This window comes from Gobio gobio (assembly GCF_949357685.1).
Source record: "Gobio gobio genome assembly, chromosome: 23".
Lineage (NCBI taxonomy): Eukaryota > Metazoa > Chordata > Actinopteri > Cypriniformes > Gobionidae > Gobio > Gobio gobio.
Window position 1 is genome coordinate 25,772,511 of NC_137119.1, and position 10,115 is coordinate 25,782,625.

General features: G+C 35.6%; 1 protein-coding gene across 3 annotated transcripts in view; it reads right to left on the reverse strand.

Annotated features, from left to right (window-relative positions):
* zbtb47b (zinc finger and BTB domain containing 47b) overlaps nucleotides 1-9,970 on the reverse strand; it is a 47,607-nt gene extending 37,637 nt beyond the window's left edge. For all 3 annotated transcript variants that reach the window (XM_079805492.1, XM_079805491.1, XM_079805493.1), the window contains exons 1-2: nucleotides 9,785-9,970; nucleotides 2,780-2,882 (exon numbers count right to left, since the gene is read on the reverse strand). The gene's annotated coding sequence lies outside the window, so the exon portion shown is untranslated. The remainder of the gene's footprint in view (nucleotides 1-2,779; nucleotides 2,883-9,784) is intronic.
* Nucleotides 9,971-10,115: the final 145 nt, after the last annotated feature.

Genomic DNA, 10,115 nt, shown 5'->3' on the forward strand with positions numbered 1-10,115 from the left:
CTAATAAATGCTGTTCTTTTGGACTTTCTATTCAAAGAATCCTGAAAAAATGTATCAACGTTTCCACAAAAATATTAAGCACTGTTTTCAGTTCGTTCATTGATAAATAATAAGAAATGTTTCTTGAGCACCAAATCAGCATATTATAATGATTTCTGAAGGATCATGTGACACTGAAGACTGAATAATGCTTTGCCATCACAGGAATAAATTATGTTAAATAGAAAACAATATTTGAAATTGTAGTAATATTGCACAATATTACTTTTTTACTGCATTTTTCATGAAAGAAAATGCAATATATATATATGCCATCTTCAGTGTATGTATTAAGGTACAAATTCATCACAAAATGAAAATTATTGTTCTAATTTACTGTATTGTTTGCTTTTGCCTGTGAAACACAAAAAGGTAGGATGTCCGAGCTGCTCTTTTCCATAAAGCAAACGTGAAAGCAAGACAATAATAGAAGTTTGGAATGACATGAGGCTGAGTAAATGATGAGAAAATTTTCATTTTAGGCTGAACTATCTCTTTAAGTTCTCTTAGATACAGATACATGCATTAAAGTCTTCTCACCCATTCAGACTAGCCAGCACAGCTGATAATTACACACTGTCAGAGAGCTGCCACAAACCACAGCATCACTTTCACTGAGAAAACCTCCTGAACTATAACACCTGCTATTACACATGCCAGTTCACTGAACAGGGCTGTTTGCTGTTCCTCGGGTCAGCTGCCTGACTAGTGCTGCATAATGTGAGCTTTAAACACAGGCAGAACATCTCCAGAAGAGAAACATATAATTCACATCAGTTTGCATCGGACACATTTGTTTTTAGGGGTTCCTCCTGAGTTCACAAATTTCAGTCATTTCATATTGAAGTGTGAGATCTATTTAATTGTAGAAACAGTTTAAGTCATTACTGAATCACCTATTTTCTAAATCTTAGAATTTATTTATTGTTTTATTGGACAGATACAATTCTGTTCAAAAGTTTGTGGTCAATAAAATTTAATGTTTTTAAAGTCTAAATTGCAGTAAAAACGGTAATATTATGAAATATTGTTATAATTTAAATGACCTGTTTTTATTTTTAATATACTTACAAAAAATATAATTCATTCCAGTGATGGAAAAGCTGAATTTTCAGCAGCCATAACCTCTGTCCTTCAGTAATCATTTGAATATGCTTATGCTCAAGAAACGTTTCTTACTATTATTGATGTTTAAGGGATAGTTCACCCAAAAATGAAAATTACCCAACGATTTACTAACCCTCAAGCCAATATGACTTTCTTCTTTCAGACGAATACAATTGGAGATATATTAAATAATGCCCTGGCTTTTCAAAGCTTTATAATGGCAGTGAATAGAGGATTTGATTTTGAAGCCCATAAAAGTGCATCCATCATAAAAGATATCCACACGGCTCCGGGGGTTAATAAAGGCCTTCTGATGCGAAGCGATGCGTTTGTGTAAGAAAAATATCCACATTTAAAACTTTAAAACTAGAACAACTAGCTTCCGGCAGATGGCCTAAGCAAGTCGAGGAGTAGCGCAAGCTTTGATGCCTCTTGCGGTTCAAACTAATAGGGCTGGGCAACAAACTCAAGCTCCTCTTCTCTTATATCGAAATCCTTAGGTATTTCTCTTTAAACATTCTCGTTCTAGACTATTTTTTTGTTTTGCTCTATCCTCTGCACTTCCGCGTTCATCGATACGTCATGCGTCAGGTCAAGGGTTACTCTTTCACCGTAAATCGATGCGTACGGCCGTTAGTAGGAAGCTAGTTATTTTAGTTTATAAAGTTTTAAATATGGATATTTTTCTCACAGAAACGCATCGCTTGGCTTCAGAAGGCCTTTATTAACCCCCGGAGCCATGTGGATATCTTTTATGATGGATGGATGGATGGATGGAGTTTTTTGGGCTTCAAAATCAAATCCTCTATTCACTGCCATTATAAAGCTTTGAAAAGCCAGAACATTATTTAATATATCTCCAATTGTATTTGTCTGAAAGAAGAATGTGATATACACCTAGAATGGCTTGAAGGTGAGTAAATCACTATCCCTTTAAAAACTGTTGTGCTGTTTAATATTTAGTTGAAAACCGTGATAAATTTTTTCGGGATTCTTTGATTAATAGAAAGTTCAAAAGAACAGAATGTATGAATGTATGTAACATTGTAAAAGTCTTTACTTTTGATCAAATTGAATACATTTTTCAAAAAATGACTGCCTGACCCCAAACTTATGAACGGTACTGTACAGTATAATCAGAGAAACTAAAAGCCAAAGAAATTTTTTTTATTTCTAAATTTACAGTAAGTAACCTTTCAATCAATTAAATAATTTTACTTTAAAACAGGCAACTGCAACAAAAAAAATGTAACTATAAATGAAATGTCTACTACAATATGAACAAAAACTATACAGAAAAAACTTTCTAATAAAAAATAATGATGGAATAAAAAAACAAATAAAAAAACTAAAAAACTAAACTTAAGTTGACCAAAATGCAAAACGATAAAAAATAACAATAGTGAAAATTTAGTAGAAAACTATAACTCTTGCACAAATTAATTAGATTTCTCTAAGGTTAGATATTGTTGAAAGAGTTTGTCATCCATCCCTTCGTCTAATTACCAAGTTCAATCAGAATAAGTGATTAGGGATGGCGCTCCCCTGTCAGTTGTTTCAGGTTCAGCAGCTAATTAACAGCATAACACATTGAAAGTCAAAGAAATCTCTTTTCTGAGGAGGAAAGACTCACCATTCCAATGTTTTTAGTAGAGCAAGGGAGGATAGCAGGTGTTTACGGCAGAGTTTATGTATGCCCAGCAAATTCTGCTCAGGGAAGTCCTCGTTGGCATCGGCTGTGAGATAAAATTCAAGAAATCAATCAATAAATCTGCCAATTGAAAGACTACACTGGGGCTGTGTTAGTTTAAATGAAAGTCATTTTTATGGCGACATTAGGGCATTAAATATCTCTCATAACCTTTGGATACCACAATCGTCGTACAACATTTATTTTATTACAAACCACATGGGAACGAGTACGACTCGTTGCACTTTTCCTGTGCCGACTGGGGCAGATATATTTAGAAGACTTCCCATTTCCATCTATATGTTAATGCAACCAAGAGCAACAGAATCACAGTTTGAAATATTATGTGCCAAGCGGGGCATGAAATTGAGCCAGACAAACAAACAAAGGATTTTACCTCTCATGCGTCTGCTGTCTAATAATAAAAGATGCACTTGACAAGGTGAGAGAAATCAGTTTCTCGTAAAAGAGAAATAAGAATCATTTGGCGACACAAACAAAGCTGTGTGAGATCACTGAGAAAATTGAAAATGTATTTTTGCAATGAACAGGAGCAGCAAACAACTTTGCAAAATACTATAATCTCAGAATGCTAATCGTTATTGCAAAAAAAAAAAAAAAGAGAGAGAGAGAGAGAGAGAGAGAGAGAGAGAGAGAGAGACACACCCGGCACAATGTTTTTTTTGCTAGTTTCAGCCCGATGCAGTTATTGTTTTACGTCCAGCGCCACATTGTTTAAATAGCAAATGCATTTGCGCGCATTTGTGTGACCATGGGCGTGCTGGTCTGAAAACGAGGTGTGTTCAGGCGCGTTGCTATTTTGAGGCAACTGAAATTATGGCGCAATATTTTTTTGTGTTATTTAAAGAGCGCATTAGTAATATGTGCCTATAGGTGGGTCCACAACGCATGTACACTCTGCTTATTACACACACAGGGACACGCAGCAGCACACAAACATTCTTAAATATGAAAAATTAAAGGATTTAAATGTAAAAGACTATTATTGTGTACATAAATATAAAACTGCCTCCATGTCATAATGGATAGTCATTGCATGCATCAGAAATAGCCTACCTATTTGCAGTAATGACGAGCAAGCAGATGCCATTGGATGAGTAGATCCGTTTCCTAGCTAGAGAAGTTTTTACGCTTGCAAATTCTGTCATGTAAATAGCGAATCTGCCATGGTGCAAGCGCAACTGGCTTTTAAAGGGAATGGGAGATAAGACTGGTTTATTACACGTTATGCCCAAAACACACCAATTACTTATTAAGAGAATTGGCACAACCCTTTTAGACCATGCGCCAGGCACGCTGACCATTTTTCCTGTCGTTAAACTAGCAAAAGTGGATTCGGACACGCCCTAAGTGCACTTGTGCCGTGCGCTTTAGACCATGTGCTTAGATTGTTAAAATAGGGCCCTAAAACAGAGGAGTTAATACGAGTCACTATATTGAAAAGAAACATTTTCTCTGAGTCAAATTGATATACAGGTGCTGATGAAGCCTCCGGAGCTGAAATTCTGATAATGTGTTTAGTGTTTAGTTTCTGACACGCTCTGTAAGCAGTAGACCAATCACAACAGACTGGGCCATCTGACCAATCAGAGCAGAGGAGGCTCTCGGAAAGGAAGGATTTAGAGAGACCAAATGCCTTATCGAACCGTTTCCGACACTGTAAGAAAAGAAGTGAATGTATACTATGAGAAAGTGTTTTTTGACCTTGGACACATGTTAACCATTTGAAGGAGTCCTATCTCAAATAATAATCAAATAAGTAATAATCAAAGCTGCATATGATCTCCATAGCAGGACTGCCAGAAGAACTCAGCCTGAGCTATGCGAGCAGGAGCTGAGTCAGGATTTCTGGCCAAGAGAAGAGCCTGTGGAGTTGGCATGTCTCTGCCACATAAAACACAAACACAAACTGCCACAGATCTGCTAACTCTGCCAACTCTTCTCCATGTACAGACTCTGACCTAAGTGTGCAGCAATGTGAGGAAACAACACGGACACTGTGGGAAAGGGAAATAAATATCTTCTCTTTCCCATGTCTGATAAGAAGGAAATGTGTGTTGATAAGATTAAAATCATATAGATTCAGCAAAAAGACCCTTCAAATGATGCATACATACACATGCCTCATATTTAGTATGTAAATACTTTGTTGTACTTCCTTTAAAGCCACAATATGTAATTTTTCGCCGCTAAAGGTCACTTATTCAAAACAAAGATGTAGCTTGATAACATGGATTTCGCAGAGCTTTTATTATGCCGCAGACCTCCGTTTCTGCCTTTTCTGGTCATGTGTATGTGTGGTAACGCAGTACTGTTTTATCATATTAGATACATTATTTGAGTGTGTTGAAAGTTATGTTATAATGCTACTCTGTGCACTCACTCGGCAGCTACTATGAGACACTTGTTGCACACTGCAGTAGCTAGATCAATATTGGGCATGGTAAAACATGGTACTTCCAGTAAAAGAAAACAAGATTTAAAAAACTATTAGGGATGTCACTTTTTATTCGATATTCGAATATGCATTCAAACATGACGTGAAATATCCGTAATCGAACTATAAATAAACTATCCGGTTTTTAAAGTGCCAAGCAGGGTAGGGATCGACCGATATGGATTTTTTAGTGCCGATACCGATTTTTTTTCATCAGCCTTAGCCGATGACCGATACGGGCTGCTGATTTTCTTGAGCCGATTTTTGGAGCCTATACTGCTTTTGCTCCCTCAATTTACATCATAAAAATAACACAATGATCATGATGATAACAACTTAAAATGTAAAAAAGGAACATTTATTGAACTAAAAAAAACTATATTTAACAAATAGTAAAAACAGGTGAGGTAGAACAAGAAAAAAAGAGTTCAGTGGTGATATTACATTCTGAAAATAAATACTTAAGCATAAATACAATAATTACACTATTGCACACAGTATCAACAAGCAAGCATCATAATAAAGTGCACACTGACTGTACTATACTTAAAACTTTTATACTTTTAAAATTATTTACAACCTAGTCATTTAATGCTTAGGTGCACTTAACTTAATCTCTTGAAAAAAATATGGGCGAATGCAGCAGCCTTGTATCGGCCGATGCCGATACATGTAAAAATCACAAATATCGGCCCGATATATCGGCCTAACACTAATGCAGGGTACCCGCGAATATTGCTGAAACGGGTGAAAAACATTCTAACTGTGTCGGATATGGGTGCGGGTCGGGTCGGACAACATTCCAGATGTACAAAATCATCTACAATACATATGCCTTGCCTGTATTTCAAGATGATAAAATAATTTCAAATCCATATTAGTTTATTTGTGCCCGCGCAGCGCGCGCGCCCACCCCGGAGAAATCACAACCGCGCACGCGCGCGATCTGCCTGCACTCGTCTAGATGGATCCTGAGGAGTTTAAGAAAAGATAGCCGCAAATGTGGAAGTTCATCGCTGAGGAAGCACACAGATAACTGTGGTAACAAACGAAGCACACGCAGTTCTATCGAACAGTATTTTTGTTATGTTTCCTGAATTTGGTCTCTTAATAACAATGTCTTAGTACATTAAGCCACGTTAAGCGTTTTCTTATAGCCTAATGGGTTTCTATGGGAGAAAAACGCTTAACGTGGAATTAAACGCGTTGCGTTCATATTCTGGGCTCCTCTGATTTTTTGTACATAGTATACGTTATTAGTATTATGTTTACTGCGCTCGTAGATATTCAAATATATTCGAATACATTGCTTGATATTTGATATCCGTTCAAATTAGATTTTTCTCAAAAATGACAGCCCTAACAACTAATGAAGTTATTAAACGTAATTTCGGGAGGAGTACGCCCATCTAATCTTCCAATTAATACCAAGGTATAAAACCAGCAGCTTACCTCTTCCCATTTTTAGTTCCTGCAGCATCCCTCCTCCTCCCCTGCTCCTCCTTTTGTACAATTTTGCCTGTTATAGGGGGGCAATCGGAGCTCGGGTAGAATATCCTCTCCGAGCCCCTCTATAGCAGACAGCAAGCCAAATCTGTTTACCACTTTCACTAAGATTATATGGGCACACGAACTCGTGAATATAACAATGATTCGTTTTCTGTTGATGAATGTATCCAAGCAGTTGCTCACTTGTCTAATAAAACAATATATTAAAGCAAATAAATATCAAAATAAAAATCAAGGGTAACGCGGGTAAGATGTCATTGATAGGTGATGGTCCTGGTTAAAATTGCTTATTTCTGTGGATTTAAACATTCTTGGGATAATTTGGGATAATGTAAGTACACAGGTCAACAAAATATAAAACATTGTTCTAGTGTTTTTTGGATATTTTAATCCAAAAATCGTACATATTGTGCCTTTAATTTATGCTGATTTTATATTACACCACTATTTAAAAGTTTGGGATCACGAGTTTCTTTCTTTGAATAAATTAATCCAGGACACATTTAATTGATCAAAAAGAAGAGTAAAGACATTTATAATGTTACAAAAGATTTCAAATAAATGCTGTTCTTTTGAACTTTCTATACATCAAAGAATCCTGTAACAAAATGTATCACGGATTCCACAAACATATTAAGCAGCACAACGGTGGTCAACATTGATAATAATAAGAAATGTTTCTTGAACAGAAAATCAGCATAACATACTGATTTCTGAAGGATCATGTGACACTGAAGACTGGAGTAATGATGCTGAAAATTCAGCTTTGACATCACAGGAACAATTCCATTTTAAAATATATTCAAAATAGAACTAGTTAACAATATTACCGTTGTACTGTATTGCTTTTACCATAATTTTAATCATAATTTTCAATCATAAACATTGAGAATAATAAGAACAATTCTGGGGGGCATTCGAGGAGCACTTGTCACATGGATTTAAGTGTCCCCAACAGCAGAGCACTGAAAGACAACGAAGCCTCAAAGTCAAGGGTGGGCAAGAATGTCCTGAATAGACGGTTACATAAAAACCCTCAGCATGCTGCTTTTTTCCAGACTGCAGCACTAAAGGACAAGACTGCAGAGTTTAGCAGGAGTTGTTCTATTTCAGCTCTTTCTAAAGTACAAACTTTCATAGTACTTTCAAGAGGAACAGTTAACAAAGGGGCGATTTATTGTAGAGAGCCGCGTTCGAAGCATTTCTTAATTTTTTCCGATGCTTTTATCCAAAACATCTTTTAAGAATGAGTGTTCCCTAGGAATCAAACCCATGATGACCTTGGCGCTTTTAGCACCAATGCTTAACCAGTCACCAAGTTCAGCGGAATAAGTACAGCTCCTTTTCTGTTATTCAAGTTTTACAGAAATAACTGTTTAATGGCATCATCAAGTGTCTAAAATTGATTATATCCTCATAACTGAATGCAATAATGGGGGCGTAATGGAGTCCTTTGGCTTCTGACTCATTTCACATGCCAGCCAGCAACAGACAATGCCTATTTAAACACTGCCCTGTATATGTAGTGTATAAATAATAATAATAATAATAATAATAATAATAATAATAATAATAATAAACGATAACTACACTTTTTAAGGGTCATGTGAAAAAAGTCAAGTGAGCAACCGGAGGTAAAAAAGACAGGGTCATGGCACTAAAGTAGTGACCTGACCTAGATACTGTATTAACCCAGCTTCCAGATGTGAAGAAGCCTCACTGTACTACAATACACATGCTTTATTTTTAATGAGGGCTCTAAAAATCATTCAACTTTGCTGTCATCCTGCAACCTCTCTGATGCTCTCCCTCTGTTTACTAAGAGTAGGCTATCAAATATTAATAATAATGTATTTAAAAAATAAGAGAGCGGATAGTGAAAATAATAATATAGGTATGATTAACTTCTCTGCTAGTAAAAAACAGACTTTTGTAGTAATTTGTGATTGGTGGATTTTATTCCACAATTTTTAAGATGATATATTAAACAATACATAATATATATATATATATATATATATATATATATATATATATATATATATATATATATATATATATATATATATATATATATATATATATATATATAACCTTAAAAATAGTGGAATATAATAAATATTGTTTTCAATAATATTCTATGTTTAACTTTGATAATATGCAGAACTAATTTTTAAGTATTGTTTTGTTTCTACTTTGATGAAAAAAAGTAATCATTATTAGGCTACTAACAATAATCATGTCTATTAATACTAATAGTGATATAATTTATGCAATTAGCATATAACTATTTGCTATAGAAGGTCTCAAGTTTATTTGTCTGTTTTGGGCCATTTCTAATTGTATTTAGAAGTAGTAACATTATCGAAAATGATTTATCTATTCACAAACTAATTTAAATGTAATTTAAAGTACAAGCTTCTAAGCTTCTGTATTTCTAAAATTGTGTAGCGGCGTCAACGTTTATTTGGAGACTCGCCGTTATTAAACAACTGAAATATGAACTCTATGGATGCATGGGAGATCCACAAATTTAAGGTCATGTCTAAGTTAACAGTGTTGTGACATGTAACGTTATTCCGTCTCTTTCTGTGCAACAAAGTCTATCATTTTAAGAGTATATTTAGAATAAAAATGTTTCGCTTTTATGCACGAATGTCCACAAAATGCACCAGTCACGACGTGATTCCTGTCCATACTGATATGGGAGAATTTAACTGTTTAAATGCAACAATGTAGCTATTGTGGCCATTGCATTCTTGTTAACCTTCCAATTTCTGTGGCTGTCGGCGTTCCGTGCAAGTTGCAAACTTCATTTCGCGGTCGAATTTATTAACGACATCACGTTATTTAACACATTCAAAAGTCAGACACATCCCAGGACAAACTATTGCAAGTTTCATCGGCCTAGCTAAGTCTTTCAAAATTACAAAAGACAAAATATGGAGACAAAAAGATCAAAATGTCGTTGTCTACTGTACCATTTTGATCCGAGGTCTCTAGCATCGAAGGAGTCCGCGAAAACCTCCATTTGCCCAGGACTTCCGCTCGCCATGTAATAGTACGTTGGATTTTCACATTTCTTCAGTTTTCCTTCCCCTCACTGTTTTTTTCCGCCGTGCTAGCAGCATTCAGACAGACAAAAATGCAGAGGCTGCTTTTGCAGTAGGAATTGGTGATTGGAGCTCGGGGATCATATGGGCTTTTGTCAGAAGTTTTAAAGGGACATTGCACTAGATATTTTTCCCCCTTCTGAGCTATAGTCTACATCTACAGCTAAAATAATAATCAATACGAACTGTCCTTATGGGG